Below are 16,233 nucleotides of genomic sequence, written 5' to 3' on the forward strand. Positions count from 1 at the left end.
GGCAGGAGGTACAGTGTAGCTATAGTGGGCTCTTTTACAGTGAGTGCTGAAGCCAGCTGTTTTGTGACAATGCCGTTAGTCATGGCTCTATTAATGATCAGATCTAATTTAGCAGTAAAAGCTGAGAGGGGATTATAAGTAAGTTTTTTATAACATGCCGAATTGTTTAATTGGCGAAATGCCTCTCTCTCGTACATAGCTATAGGCCAGACCACCACATTGCCACCTTTATCTGCCGGCTTCAGCACCACCTCTGGAAGATTTTTAAGGTACCTAAGCCTCGCCCTTTCGCTTTTAGTCAGATTATCAGATCTGCCATATTTAGGGATTTTCTGAAACTCCTCGCTCACCACACGTACAAACAGATCTATATTAGGACATGATGTAAATGGGGGGAATTTCACTGATCTAGGGCGAATGGACGGGGGAATCTTACCTCCCTCCCCCTCATGTTCAGCCGCTAGTGTCTCCAGTGTTCTTATTGCCTCCTGCTCCTCTTCTGTGGGAAAAAGATGTGGGAGATCTTTGTTAGAAAAATATCTTTTGAAGACCAATGATCTAGCAAATAAGTTAAGATCCTTTACAGGAGCATGTACTGGGCATATCGGCTGCTGCCACCTGTACTGATGTTTCCAGCCTGAAGACGTTGCCCAGGCACTTTAGGGAGTTCCATCAGTGCAATGCTACACTCCTTGAAGTGATGGGTATCGATGCTCTTAATATTGATATTAGGGGCGGCAAATTGTCTAATCGGCTGGCCAGGTTGGAAACTAGATGGATTTGGACTCTAGGGACCATCCATCCAAGTGGATTAAATGAAAACATTTCCTATGCCCCATATCTATAACCCATCTTGGTGGACTTTTATGTGACTAATGTGGTCTTGATTTTTAATTCTATTTCTACTTTTTAAATTTTTTTCTGTTTTTACATTTTATAGTTATCTGTACGTGTTATGCTGTTTCTTGAATATATGGAAGGTGTCCGAGGACTCGCCGGGCTCAAAAAACACTGCTTCATGAACTGTTCCACGATGATGTTTTTTGATTGCTTCAATTTTTTGTGTATATTTTTTGTGTATATTTCTGTTTTATATATATATATATGGGGCAGTTTATATCCATCTGCAATGGGTGATGGGTTGGTGTTACCTTACTATTATAGAATATATGTGCATCTATATGTATGTGTATGTGGGTTACATTTGTACTGTTCATTTATTTTACTTTTATTATTCTTTACTATTTTTCTTTGTACATATATATGTGCTTTGTTATGGGGCATTGTCCATTTTTCCCTTCTGGTATGAGTAGGTGTGATTTAATTATGTTATCTACATCTTATTATGGCTATATTGTATAGCGATATGATACAATGATATGTCTGGTACGTGATAATGGACCCCTTATTGTGGGTCCTTTGCTTCGGTCCTGTTATCATATGTGATAGATGTAGCCTACCTATTGATATATGGACTATATATATTTAGTCCTATATACCTTGCCAGGCCCCGTATCTTTATACTATTCCTTTGCATTAATATGCTGTGCATAGATGGCCCATTCTATTGGCTGCTGCACTGTTGTTTGCCCTCAGCTTTTGCCCTTTTCTGATATGGTTGCCCTGACCCGACGCTGTCTGTGCGCATGCGCCGTGTCCGCTCTGCTGTCATCTGTGTTCCCTGCTCGGCGCGCCGGATCACGTGGGCCCGCGTGTTTCCGGTGACGCCGTAGCATGGATCCGGCTGGTGCGGGGCGGGCTCACCATGCGCGCAGACGGCCTCGGGTGGGTGCACTATATAAACCGGACGGTCGTACCTCCTTCCACGCCCCCTGAGGAAGGAGTCTGTCTTTGGCTCTGAAACGCGCGTCGGGGATTTGACCAACCTCCTGCCACCGCTGTCTCCAGGTATACGCACATAGTTATTTACTACTCTAATTGCGCTGCTCTTTGAGCACCGCCTGGGCTATAATATAATATATGCTTAACTATCAGTGACTCTTTGTACATTATTCATGACTGCAGTAGCACTTGCTATATTGTGATGTTTCTTCAAACACTTCCTGCTATAGGATTACCATTTTTTCAAGTGTCTCTGATTCATTATTATTTTATTTTATAGCCATTACTATTGTTGCCTGTTGCTGCGGCTGCAGTATGGTTGGTCTTTGACCACTTTTGTCCATATTTTTGTTCCTCCCTATCCATACACTGTATGTCCATATTTGAGAGATATATTTATATAAGTTTTAAATAACATTCAATAAAATATTACATTTTATGGATTTTTGACTGCTTCGTTCTTGGGTGTCTGTTTGGGTGTACGGCAGAGCTCGGAAGGGAAGGAGTGCCATTTGACTTTTTCAACGCAGAATTGGCTGGAATTGAGATTGGACGCTATGTCTTGTTTGGAGAACCACTGACAGGAGCGGAACTACCGCGGTCGCAGCTGCGACAGGGCCCAGACTCTTTAGGGGCCCGATCGCGGAGCTGCAGCCGCTCATTGGCTGTGCAGCTCCGTTCTTTGGCTGCCAGGCTGCAATTGGCTGCTCTGTGCACACAGAACCTGTGATGAGGTCACAGGAGGGCAGGAGTCAGGTGTCACATGATCAGGAGCCTCCGTGTGTGTGCAGGACTCTGCCGTGCTGGTTGTCATGGTGCACTGCTGGATGCGGGTAAGTTTGCCCCTGATGTGCCTAAACAGTGGAAACCCCCCACAAGTGACACCATTTTGGAAACTAGACCCCCTAAGGAACTTATCTAGATATGTGGTGAGCACTTTGAACCCCCAAATGCGTCACACAAGTTTATAACGTAGAGCCGTGAAAATAAAAAAATCTTAATTTTGCCACAAAAATGATCTTTTCGCCCTCAAATTTTTATTTTCCCAAGGGTAACAGGAGAAATTAGACCCCCAACGTTATGAAATTTGTTCTGAGTATGCTGATACCCCATATGTGGGGATCAACCACTGTTTGGGTGCACGGCAGAGCTCAGAAGGGAAGGAGCACGGTTTGACTTTTTAATCTCAAAATTGTGAGAGCGGATGCCATGTCGGGTTTGGATATGTGCCTAAACAGCAGAAACCCCACAACAACTGACCCCATTTTGGAAACTACACCCCTCAAAGATTTTATCCAGGGGTATATTGAGCAATTTAAACTCACAGGTACGACACAGAATTTGATAGCATTAGGTCGTCATATTGAAAAAGTTCATTTTTTTTCACAAAAATCTTGCTTTAGACCTGAATTTCTCGCTTTTGTCAGAGATTACACCAAAAAGAAGATCCCAAATATGTTACCCACTTTCTTATGATTAATATCCCCAACAAATTTACCACATACCGATAAATGGGAAAAACTTCCAAAATATGACAATACCCAAAAGAAAAGGAAGTACAATTATCCCAATAAAATCATGATTTTTATTGATATAAATAGATTAAAATAATTTTAAGAATAAATATAATTAAATACAATTCAAAAAGGGAGATAATACAACAGAGTGACAGATGAGCAGATTAAGTCATCCAGTTATACCAAATGGTGACAGGTATAGCAATAATTTAAACAGAATAAATAGCTGATTATCACAGCTGACACCCGCCACTATGTGTGAGGGGTGATCACGGACCGCCCCCGGCACATTAACCCCCAGCACACTGCGATCAAACATGATCGCAGTGTACCGGAGGATCAGGGAAGCATCCGCAGGGAGGGGGCTCCTTCCGTGCTTCCCTGAGACCCCCGCAGCAGCAAGATTTGCAGCGCTGCTGCTGGAGCCTCCTTCCCTGCAGGTCCCCGGATTCAATATGGCGGCAGGGACCTTCGGGGGCCTGCAGGGAGGTGTCTTTCTCAGTGCCTGCAGAGAGCAGGCTCTGAGAAAGCCTCCAGAGGTGTCTGCAGATTGCCAATCTGACACACTGCTGTGCAAGGTGTCAGATCAGCAATCTGACATATTACAATAATGTCCCCCCTGGGATAATGTAATAAAGTAAAAAAAAAAAAAAAGAGTGTAAAAATTAATTTATAAAAAATCGTTAAATAAATAATAAAAAAAATTCCCTAATAAATTCATTTTTTGAAAATAAAAAAAACAATAAAAGTACACATATTTGGTATCGCCGCATCCATAACAACCCGCCCTATAACACTGTCCCACTAGTTAACCCCTTTATTGAACCCCTTTAAAAATAAAAATAAAAAAAAGCAGAAAATAATGCTTTATCATCATTCTGCCGAACAAAAAGTGCAATAACGCGCAATAAAAAAGACAGATATAAATAACCATGGTACCACTGAAAACGTCGTCTTGTCCTGCAAAAAATGAACTGCCACACAATATCATCAGCAAAAAATTAAAAAAGTTATAGCTCGCAGAATAAAGCGATGCAAAAATAATTATTTTTTATATAAAATTGTTTTCAGTGCATAAAAGCGCCAAAACATAAAAAAAGACATAAATGAGGTATCTCTGTAACCGTACTGACCCGAAAAATAAAACCGCCTTATCAATTTTACCACACGCGGAATGGTGTAAACGCACCCCCCCCCCAAAAGAAATTCATGAAATGCTGGTTTTTGTTCATTCTGCGTCCCAAAAATCGGAATAAAAAGTGATAAAAAAAGTCACGTGCCCGAAAATGGTACTAATAAAAACATCAACGCGTCCCATAAAAAATAAGACCTCACATGACTCAGTGGCTCAAAATATGCAAAAATTATAGCTCTCAAAATGTGGTGATGCAAAAACTATTTTTACAATGAAAAGCGTCTTTTAGCGTGTAACAGCTGCCAAGCATAAAAATCAACCACAAATAGTAAATCAAACCCCCCTTTATCACCCCCTTAGTTATGGAAAAATAATAAAATAAAAAATGTATTTATTTCCATTTTCCCATTAGGGTTAGGGCTAGGGCTAGGGTTAGGGTTAGGGCTAGGGCTGAGATTAAGGTTAGGGGTGTGTTGGGGTTAGGGATGGAGTTAGAATTGGGGGGGTTTCCACTGTTTTGGCACATCAGGGGCTTTCCAAAGGTGACAGCGTCCAATCTCAATTCCAGCCAAAAAAGTGAAATGGTGCTACTTCCCTTCCAAGCTCTGCCATGCGCCCAAATAGTGGTTTACCCCCACATGTGGGGTATCAGCGTACTCAGGACAAGTTGCACAATAACTTTTGGGGTCCTGTTACTCTTGGGAAAATAAGAACTCACATGACTCAGTGGCTCCAAATATGCAAAAATTATAACTCTCAAAATGTGGTGATGCAAAAACTATTTTTACAATAAAAAGCGTCTTTTAGCGTGTAACAGCTGCCAAGCATAAAAATCCGCCACAAATAGTAAATCAAACCCCCCTTTATCACCCCCTCAGTTATGGCAAAATAATAAAATGTATTTATTTCCATTTTCCCATTAGGGTTAGGGTTAGGGCTAGGGCTAGGGTTAGGGCTGAGATTAAGGTTAGGGGTGTGTTGGGGTTAGGGATGGAGTTAGAATTGTGGGGTTTCCACTGTTTTGGCACATCAGGGGCTTTCCAAACGCGACAGCGTCCAATCTCAATTCCAGCCAAAAAAGTGAAATGGTGCTACTTCCCTTCCAAGCTCTGCCATGAGCCCAAATAGTGGTTTACCCCCACATGTGGGGTATCAGCGTACTCAGGACAAGTTGCACAATAACTTTTGGGGTCCTGTTACTCTTGGGAAAATAAAAATTGGGGGTGAAAAGATCATTTTTGTGGAAAAAAATATGATTTTTTAATTGTACGGCTGTACTTTATAAACTTCTGTGAAGCCCTTGGGGGTTCAAAGTGCGCACTACATATCTAGATAAGTTCCTTGGGGGGTCTAGTTTCCAAAATGGGGTCACTTGTGGGGGGTTTCCACTGTTTAGGCACATCAGAAGCTCTCCAAAAGTAACATGGCATCCAATCTGAATTCCAGCCAATTTTGCAGTGAAAAAGTCAAATGGCGCTTCTTCCCTTCTAAGCTCTGCCATGCGCCGAAACAGTGGTTCCCCCCATATAACAGGTATCAGCGTACTCAGGACAAATTGCACAATAACTTTTGCAGTCTAATTTCTCCTGTTACCCTTGGTAAAATAAAAAAATTGAACATGAAGTAATTTTTTTTGTGAAAAAATATTAAATGTTAATTTTTATTTTTTAAAATTCAAAAAAATTCCTGTGAAGCACCTGAAGGGTTAATAAACTACTTGAATCTGGTTTTGAGTACCTTGAGAGGTGCAGTTTTTAAAATGGTGTCACTTTTGGGTATTTTCTATCATATAGACCCCTCAAAGTGACTTCAAATGTGATGTGGTCCCAAAAAATAAAATGATGTTGTAAAAATGAGAAATCGCTGGTCAAATTTTAACCCTTATAACTTCCTAACAAAAAAAAATTTTGGTTCCCAAATTGTGCTGATGTAAAGTAAACATGTGGGAAATGTTACTTATTAAGTTTTTTGAGTGCCATATCTCTGTGATTTAAGAGCATAAAAATTCAAAGTTGGAAAATTGCAAAATTTTCGCCAAATTTCCGTTTTTTTCATAAATAAACGCAAGCTATATGAATAAAATTTTGCCACTAGCATGAAGTACAATATGTCATGAGAAAACAGTGTCAGAATCAACAGGATCCATGGAAGCGGTCCAGAGTTAATACCTCATAAAGGGACAGTGGTCAGAATTGTAAAAATTGGCCCTGACATTAACATGCAAACCACCCTTGGGAGTAAAGGGGTTAATATAGACACATATTTCGCATTCGCGTCATCAATGGGAGGTCAAACCTATCGACCTCCCATTGATGAAGCGAATGCGAAACACGCGTCTGGGCATTTTTTCACACTGAGCAGATCTCCACAGGTACAGCATTCATGTGTCTATATTAATCTGTTCCTTGCTGCCATGTTTTCTCATTTTAACTCTCATAGTTGTGGCCTACCTATGATGTCAATTACAGGCCTCTCTCATCTTTTTAAGTGGGAGAACTTGCACAATTGCTGGCTGACTACTTTTTTTCCCCACTGTACATTTGGGTGGGATTGACAGGGACAGGGTGAAGAAAATGGCGCTGTTAAAGTCTCCGGGAATCCTCAGACTCGAAGGCTTCCCCCTGTACCATTGACTCAAATATGAGGCCCTCAAGAATTTTTTCCTGAAACTGGAGGAATGGAAGCGGTCCTTGGGACTTTTTGTACGGGACAAAACTGTTGTATGTGGCAGTTTGAATAAGGTAGATTGCCACCTTTTTTGTACCAGGCCCTGGTCTTCCGCTTGACCTGGTATGGTTACAGAACCTGGTCTGATAAGTCAACGCCTCCCATATATTTATTATAGTCTGTGATGTTTTTCCTTGTCCCTGGTGGCACCCCTGTCTCTGACCGTCAAAGGGGTGTCAGCATGTAGACGTCCTTCCTGTCATTCCACTTCACTGTAAGAAGATGGTCACTTGCAAGTGAGAATGACGCCCCCTTCTCCAAACGTCTGGACACCAACTGTGACGGAAAGCCATTTCTCAAAGATATCCATAAAAAATGTCGTTTAAAGTTTGCAACAAGCCACCTGGGAGACACACCAAACATGTGAAAGAAGGTGCTCTGGTCAGATTAAACCAAAATCGAACTTTTTGGCAACAATGCCAAACGATATGTTTGGCATAAAGGCAACACAGCTCATCACCCTGAACACACCATCCCCACTGTCAAACGTGGTGGTGGCAGCATCATGGTTTGGGGCTGCTTTTCTTCAGCAGGGACAGGGAAGATGGTTAAAATTGATGGAAAGATGGATGGAGCCAAATACAGGACCATTCTTGAAGAAAACCTGTTGGAGTCTGCAAAAGACCTGAGACTGGGACGGAGATTTGTCTTCCAACAAGACAATGATCCCAAATATAAAGCAAAATCTACAATGGAATGGTTCACAAATAAACGTATCTAGGTGTTAGAATGGCCACGTCAAAGTCCAGACCTGAATTCAATCGAGAATCTGTGGAAAGAGCTGAAAACTGCTGTTCACAAACGATCTCCATCCAACCTCACTGAGCTCGAGCTGTTTGCCAAGGAAGAATGGGCAAGAATTTCAGTCTCTCGATGTACAAAACTGATAGAGACATACCCCAAGTGACTTGCAGCTGTAATTGCAGCAAAAGGTGGCGCAACAAAGTATTAAGCTAAAGGGGCTGAATAATATTGCACGCCCCACTTTTCAGTTTTTGAATTTCCACAAAAATTTAAAATAACCAATAAATTTCATTCAACTTCACAATTGTGTCCCACTTGTTGTTGATTCTTCACCAAAAATTTACATTTGGTATCTTTATGTTTGAAGCATGATATGTGGGAAAAGGTTGAAAAGTTCCAGGGGGCCAAATACTTTCGCAAGGCACTGTATATAGGGGGATGCTTGTGTAATAGTTGTCCATATACATGTGGTACTTTTAATGGAGAAAGGGCGTCATTAGCTCCCAGACAATTAATTTGGCGGTCCCTACCTTCATAAATTAGGAAGGTTTTTCTTTTTTAATAGATTTACAAAAATTTCTACATTTCTGTTTTTTTTTTCAGTCAAGATGGGGTGCAGAGTGTACATTCATGAGAAAAAATGAACTTTTTTGAATTTTCCAAATGGCTGCAATGAAACAAAGAGTGAAAAATGTAAAGGGTTCTGAATACTTTCGGTACCCACTGTATACTAAGGATAGGGCAGCAATAATAAAGTAGTGGACAACCTTTTTGAGCTTCCATCTCACAGGCAGACAGGTTTGCAATACAGCAGAGCTCAGAGAACTGCCAAAAATGTGTTTGCAAGAAGACAAATTGAATTTCTCCTGTGCTGTGTTAGTTACTTGTCCTCCTTCTTCATGTAAAATATTCTCTGTAGGAAGAGTTATCTTAAATTCAATGTCCTCTCCAGAGTCTGGAAGAGGTCATTTACATGTAAGAAAAATATTGATTTCTCTGGAATAAGACATCAGATCGAAGATATAAAAGTAACATTTTATACAGCTCCCTATGACTTACATGCCCAAATAGATGGCTTAGGAAGGTTGATCCTATTGACCAGGAGCATACATAGAAATCATGGGACCCCACAGCAAAAGTTCTAATTTGGGCTTCCCTTCAAAATAAATAAATAAATACTTGCAGGGTCTCAGAAGAGCATATCTCACAACTTTCAAACCTTTAATTTCCTCCTGCTGAAGTCCTAGATTCCTCTTTCATTGTCCCCATAAGTATGATGCCAACAAATGTGCCCCCCAAACACAGTATGATACTCCCATGATGAATTCCTCCACGTTAGCCTCCACATGCACAGTATAATGACCCTACTGTACTGCACCTCAACTCCCAAGGCAAAGTATGGGGACCCCCATCACAGTCAGTATGATCACACAACTGTGACCTACACACAGTCCTCCATGCAGTATAATGGGCCTACATACAGTATAATATCCCCACACCTCTCCATACTGTATAATGGCCCGCACTAGCCCTCCACACAGTATGATAGTCTCCACACAAACCTTCATACTGTACAATTGCTTGCATACAGTATAACAGCCCCCAAATATCCCTTCAAATATTATAATGGTCCCACATAGCCTTCCATATGGTATAATGCACTCCCCATGATCCTCCATAGAATATAATGTACTCCCCATGGTCCTCCATAGAATAAAATGCACTCCCCATGGACCTACATACAATATAATGCACTCCCCATGGACCTACATACAATATAATGCACTCCCCATGGTCCTCCATACAATATAATGCACTCTCCATGGTCTTCCGTACAATATAATGCAACCCCCACAGTCGTCCATACAATATAAAGCACTCCCATGGTCCTCCATACAATATAATGCACACCCCGTGGAACGCTATACAATATAATGCACTTCCCATGGTCCTCCATACAGTATAATGCATTCCCCATGGTCCTCCATACAATTTAATGCACTCTCCATGGTCCTCTATACAATATAATTCACCCCCATGGTCCTCCATACAATACATTGCACTTTCCATGGTCCTTCATATAATAAAATGCACTCCCCATCATCCGCCTTAAAATATAATGCACCCGCCATGGTCCTCCTTATGATATAATGCACCCCCATGGTCCTCCATAAAATATAATGCATCCCCTATGATCCTCCATACAATATTAGGCACTTTCCATGGTCCTCCATAAAATATAATGCACTCCCCATAGGCCTCCATATAATATAATGTACTCACCATGGTCCTCCATACAATATAATGCACCCCCCATAGTCCTCCATACAAAATAATAAACTTCTCATGGTCTTCCAAACAATATACTGATCCCCTCATGGTCCTTCACACTATATAATGCACTCTCCATGATCCTTAATACAATATAATGCATCCCCATGGTCCTCCATACAATATAATGCATCCCCCATTGTCCTCCTTACAATATAATGCACTCTCCATCATCTTCTGTGGCGCCCCCAGGAGTATGGTCGCCACAGTGGCATTGCCTTCCTCCAGGGAGGGTGATGTCAGGCTTGGAAGCAATGAAGGGTGTGTCTAGCAGTTAACCATAACATGCAACACAGTTCTCACTCCGGGCCAGCAGAGGGAGCTCTGAACCAGAATTGGGGGAGGAGTGCTCTCTGAGGGTCAGGAAAGGAAATTAGTCAGTTCTGTGAGGAGGGCGAAGTGTGTGGACGTGGAGGGAGGAGCTGGGGATTGAGCAGAGAGTTGAGGCTCATTCCCAGCTGGAGCGCATGATCTGGAGCCCAGTCTCCAAGGTTGTATGGATACTGACGGTCCTGCAACAGAAACCAGAGGAATAGGAAGCTGTAAATGCTCTATTCCCTTCTAAGACTCGGAGGCACAACAGTGACGTGTGAGCCAAAGGAGATAGAAGGCTACAGCTGTCTGCCATACGAGGTAGATCCAAAAGGGAAGAAGAAGGAGGAACGTCAGTGTAACACAGTACTGCATGTACCTCAAGTAAGCGCTAGAGAGGAGACTACTCCACCCATCTGATAGAGAGATTCCTAAGTTGCTTCCAGGCTAATCAGCTCCTGTGCCATCTGTAATCTGGACCCTGGACTGCACTTACAAAGTAAAGGTAAAGAAACTACATTCCGCTGTGTCCTTGCCTTCTCTCTGCAACTTCTCCAGCACTGCTACATCTCTGTGACAGACACTGCACCCTCTTCCCCAACACCGATCTACACTGCCCTGGGACTACAGCCCTGCCTGTGGAGGGCTACACCATCATTGCTGCACCACACCATCTGTCCCAGAGGATCTGTCTGCAGCGTCGGCTTAACATCTTCATTGCCGAACACCACAGGTGGCGTCACGAATCACTCATAAACTTTATCCCACCACCCTACCCCTTTTACATGGGTGCCCAGGGCCACGGACAGGGTCACCGCTGCTGTGACATTCCCCTCTGAGAGACCGGCCCGCTATCGAGTACCCCACAGCCCTGGGAGGGCGACCCACTTCTATACAGTATAATGCACCCCTATGGTCCTTCATACAATATAATACACCGCTCATGGTCCTCCATACAATATAATTCACCCTCCATGGTACTCCACACTCTATTATGGCCACCAGTCACTGATTTTAAAAATAAATACAATCCTCACCTATCCTCGTTCCACCCGATGCTCTGGTCTCCTGAGGGTGTTGTGTGAAGCAGCGCACATCTCAGAACAGCGGGCATACTGTAATGACGCCATCACGGCCTCTGCTTTGACATGTTAGACGCCAAGGAAGAATAATGGGGGAGGAAGCGTCTGCTGACGTTCCCTCCTCCATCATCATTGCTCGCCCTGACATCCGGAGGGAACACGTTGTGGGCACTGACTGGCAGAGGGGGACAAAGTGCAGGCGCTGGCGAGCAGAGTGCAGACGCTGACCCCGGACCACCCTCCTAGTCATGGGCTCTGTGAAGTTAAGTGGCTTGCCGCCATTGGCGGTACGCCACTGCTACTGACAGATGCGCTTTAAATGTCAGCTATCCTCCAGCAGGCTGTGAAGAATCACAGTTATATATTCCAGCACCTATAGCTTAGAGGAGGCAGATAACAGGTTTCTCTGGCAATCCATGTGGCTCACACCACACACAGCCCAGTGCTCCCTGGTAGTAATGTGCTATATATCTTTGCTGCACCAAAGGCATCTAGTGGTGACAGTATTATTTTGCCAGACAGCACAGTATAACGTATATTACATTAAAACACAGAGAAAAATAAAATATTCATTAATTTAAATGACACTAATGATCCTGTGTCATAAAGATGCTAGAAATATACCATCAGCTGTGTGATAAAAAGGTGAAACATTTAGAAAAAATAGCTTGTTTAGGAAGGAGTTATTGAAAATAATATAATGTATAATTAACTCCTTAATTACACATTGATACTGTAATAATATGTAGAATACAATGTTCTGATATTATATCGATCATGAAATTTCAATACCTCTGCAAGCAAAAGTAAACCTGTGCCCCCAGATTATCTCCACAGCTTCATAATATAAGCAGAATTATTGCACATATATATGAAATGCACTGAAGAGAAATAATAGTGTCCTGTCCCTTTAAATCAGGGAGTTATATGACACTGCTCAGCAGCCAATCAGCTTGCTGGATTTGAATTTGAAAAGAAGCAAACTGTCAATCATCCTCAGTCTGTTACAGGACAGTGAGCAGTGAAGATGGATGTCGGTGAGTGATCCCATCCCGATTCCAATCATCTGATGGGACTGACGCTGGTTTATCTCATCTCCCTAGTGCCTCATTCATGTTATTTAGAATCGACTGATGAACGTCTGTTGTCAGCTGCCACTCGGGGGAGCTATCAGTATAATATGTATTTACTGGTGCTCTGTACTCCCCTAGTGGCTGAAGTACAGCAGAATTTTATCTTTAGGTTACACAGGCCACTCTGCAGCCAGAATTATTTATTAAGGGACCTTTTTGCCAGTGATGTCAATGGGATTCTTGTTCTGACACTGATACTGGGAGTTAGGCTTTATGCCAGGAGTGGGGAACCTCAGGCCCGAGGGCCATTTTCGGCCCTCGATGACCTTTTATCAGGCCCTCGAGCAGATTCTCAGGGATCGCATTCTTGGGCAAGTGTCATGATCCCAGTGCAGGTTTTTGAGCTGCACGTCAGGGGTTAATGTCTGGAGCTCAGTGCAGGTTTTGACCTGCACACCTGGGGTTAATGATTGTGGCCTCTTTTTGGTTCTGGGAGAGCTTCTTAAACCCCTGGGAAGCTTCATTCCCTGCCAGTTATACTTTTGCCTTTGGCCGAGTGTGGTGACCTCTGTGTGACTGTTCGTTGTTATAGCTTGATTATATGGTTCTGACCCGGTTCTGTTCCCCGTTGTGAGTTTGCCTGTTGATTCTGTACTGCGCTACCCTCTCTGTGTATGACTCGCTGCCTGTGATCTGACTACTCTCTGCTCACCCCTCTTGTATCTTGCAGCAATCTCTGTGTATGACTCATTGGCTACGTCCTGACTATCCTTCCTGTCTATGCCCTTTGGTAACTTTGTCTCGCAGTTACCCTGCTAGGAGTTCTCTTGCTGCTCCTAGCTCTCTAGCAGTCACGTGCTTCAGGTCCTGCTGCTCTGAAGTACACACCTACTCGGCTGCTGCCCGCTCCACAGGTATCTTTGAGCACAATTCACTTTACTCAGGACACACGCACTGGCTCAGTGAGCAAGCTCAGTGCGGTGTTCCTGACAGCATGGAGCTGTATTTTAATTGCCACAAACACATTAATTTCTTCTTGCTCTGTTATCACACACACGCAGTGTTCACTACTGAACACTGAAGGGCATGCAATGAAAGATTACATCCTAACACCAGAGCCAGAGTCAGGATGTACTTTGTGGGTGGAGTTTGTACGGCCCCCGAAGGATGGTATAAATATCAAAATGGCCCTTGGCAGAAAAAAAGATTCCCCACCCTTGCTTTATGCGCTGTTAATTAAGTCACTTTGGTTGTTATTTTTGTACATACTTGTACTTATGGGCATGAAGAACATAGAAATACATATATGTCATGTATCTTTATTTACAGGGCACTATTACAATCCAGAGCACCATGTGTTTTACATGTGGTGTTACTTGTACTGGTGCTGTTACTCTACAAACACCCAGTAAGGGCTATCCTCCGCTTCATCATATTGCCTGCATGTATGAGAGTAATGGGGGTCCGATACCTGGAGGTTCACTATGAATATGTGTGGAAAGCTGCGGTGTTTTGTTCTTTATCAGATCTGTGACTAAATCTTTTTTGGATTTACAGCTTTCACCATGGATTCCACAATACAGGATATATACAGGATGGCAGCGAGCCGCAGATCTCCGGAGGTCAGCAGCTATATTAGTAATGAACCCCTTGTTCTATTGTCCGTTCCTGATGAGTGATAAGTGGACCCTCACCGGGCTCTGTTTTCATTAGGACAGCTACCTTCGGCAGGAATGTGTCTTCGGACCTGGATACTTCTCATGTGAGTTTATTTTGCTAGAATTTCCAGTCAATCAGAAAATAAAGTACTGTTCCTATAAACCAGAAAATCTATTAGTCCAGAAGTTAATTTCAGCACAATGCAGATTGAGAAGAAAGTCAGCTAGAAAATAGTTTTCAATAGTAGATTGATGCTTTTCTATGCCCGAAATAATTCATAATCTAGCCAGTCACATTGATGTTGAATTAAGGGAATTTTCCTGTAATTTTACGGATTTGATGCCTCTGAATATTGTATAATTGATCTCAATATCTGTTTGTGTTTTCATTTTAGCTTATCCCAGCACAAAGGAGAGAGATCAACTGCTTCTCATTTACTGCACAAGATTTCTCCCGTCACCCATCTTCAATATGGAGGTCACTGATCATACCACATATTATGTCATGCACGTTCTGTCCATAGATGTAAAGAAACGTCTCAATAGACAATTAATTGAATGTATTCTTTTCTTAGTGCCTCATGCCGACCAATCGCGAAGCTCAGAAAAAATATCTGCCTTTCCCTTTACCTGAAGAAAATCCTGAGCCAACAACAATGACGCCAGAGGAGCCAAAAGAAGAGGAGATGAAAATGTCCAAGGAGGCAATGAAGTATCGGGAAGTAAAAGAGCTGGAAGAAGATGAGGCAGAAGACACCGAGGGGGAAGAAGAGGAAGAAGATGAGGCAGAAGACACTGAGGGGGAAGAAGAGGAAGAAGATGAGGCAGAAGACACCAAGGGGGAAGAAGAGGAAGAATATGAGATGGCATCATAAGATAAAGGAGAAATTGTGCAAAAAAACACCAACTGGGCCAGAAGAATTCAGAACCAGCCAGCACGAAGACTGAAGATCCGCCAGCAGTCCATCCTTCAGTACGTCAACACCAATCTCAGAGGAAGGAGGAATATCATCTGGACCATCCTCCTCAAACCAATGAGATGCTGATGGACTGTATGGCCAACATTCCAGCTGTAGTAAGATCGACAGCATCAAATCTAAAAATAATAAAAAGAGTAGATATTAAATAGTGATTATTAGGTTGAAACAAATCTTACAAATGTAGTAATAACATTATTAAAACTTTTATAATATTAGTGATAGCAATATTATATGTAATATTATACTAATAAGAGCAGTGACTCTAACATTAATTGCATAATAATAGAGACATAAACATAACATCAGCAGGTTTGATCCAGGGTTCTAGGATCGATCGCCTTTTCCCGGGATCAAGAAGGAATTTTCCCCCTGAGACACCAATTGGCTGAATGTGTCCAGGGGTTTTTGCCTTCTTCTGGATCAATTTCTTTAGGAATAAGGACCTAGGTATATTAGTAAGATTATAGTAGATTTAGCACTAGTGGAATAGTAATATAATATAGTAGAAATTGTAATACTAGTGATCATAAAGCAGTAATAATTTCCTTAGTAAATTCATAACATTATACTATACTATTAAAAATAAAATATTAATAATTTTTAATACATTTTCAATAGATATTAAAGAAGATTTGATCCAGGGTTCTAGGACTGATCGCCTTTTCCCGGGGTCAAGAAGGAATTTTTCCCCTGTGACACAAATTGGCCGAATGTGTCCAGGGGTTTTTGCCTTCTAGTCCTGTCAAAATGCAAAAAAAAAATCCTTTACCCTGAACAAATTCCAAGAAAGCGTTTTATTGTTTTTTTTGGTAGTATTACATGTAGGGAAAAA

The 16,233-nt window shown here is 42.2% G+C and overlaps 1 long non-coding RNA gene across 1 annotated transcript; it reads right to left on the minus strand.

The window, feature by feature from the left end:
- Window positions 1–433: 433 nt before the first annotated feature.
- LOC141055558 (uncharacterized) lies at window positions 434–15,511 on the minus strand. Its single transcript, XR_012221493.1, has 3 exons — window positions 15,330–15,511; window positions 14,486–14,577; window positions 434–499 (listed from the first exon to the last, which is right to left on the minus strand). It is a non-coding gene; the product is annotated as an uncharacterized lncRNA (long non-coding RNA).
- Between the last annotated feature and the right edge of the window lie 722 nt (window positions 15,512–16,233).

The sequence above is a fragment of the Dendrobates tinctorius genome, unplaced genomic scaffold (genome assembly GCF_039654945.1).
Source record: "Dendrobates tinctorius isolate UK_male_01 unplaced genomic scaffold, ASM3965494v1 ptg000187l, whole genome shotgun sequence".
Lineage (NCBI taxonomy): Eukaryota > Metazoa > Chordata > Amphibia > Anura > Dendrobatidae > Dendrobates > Dendrobates tinctorius.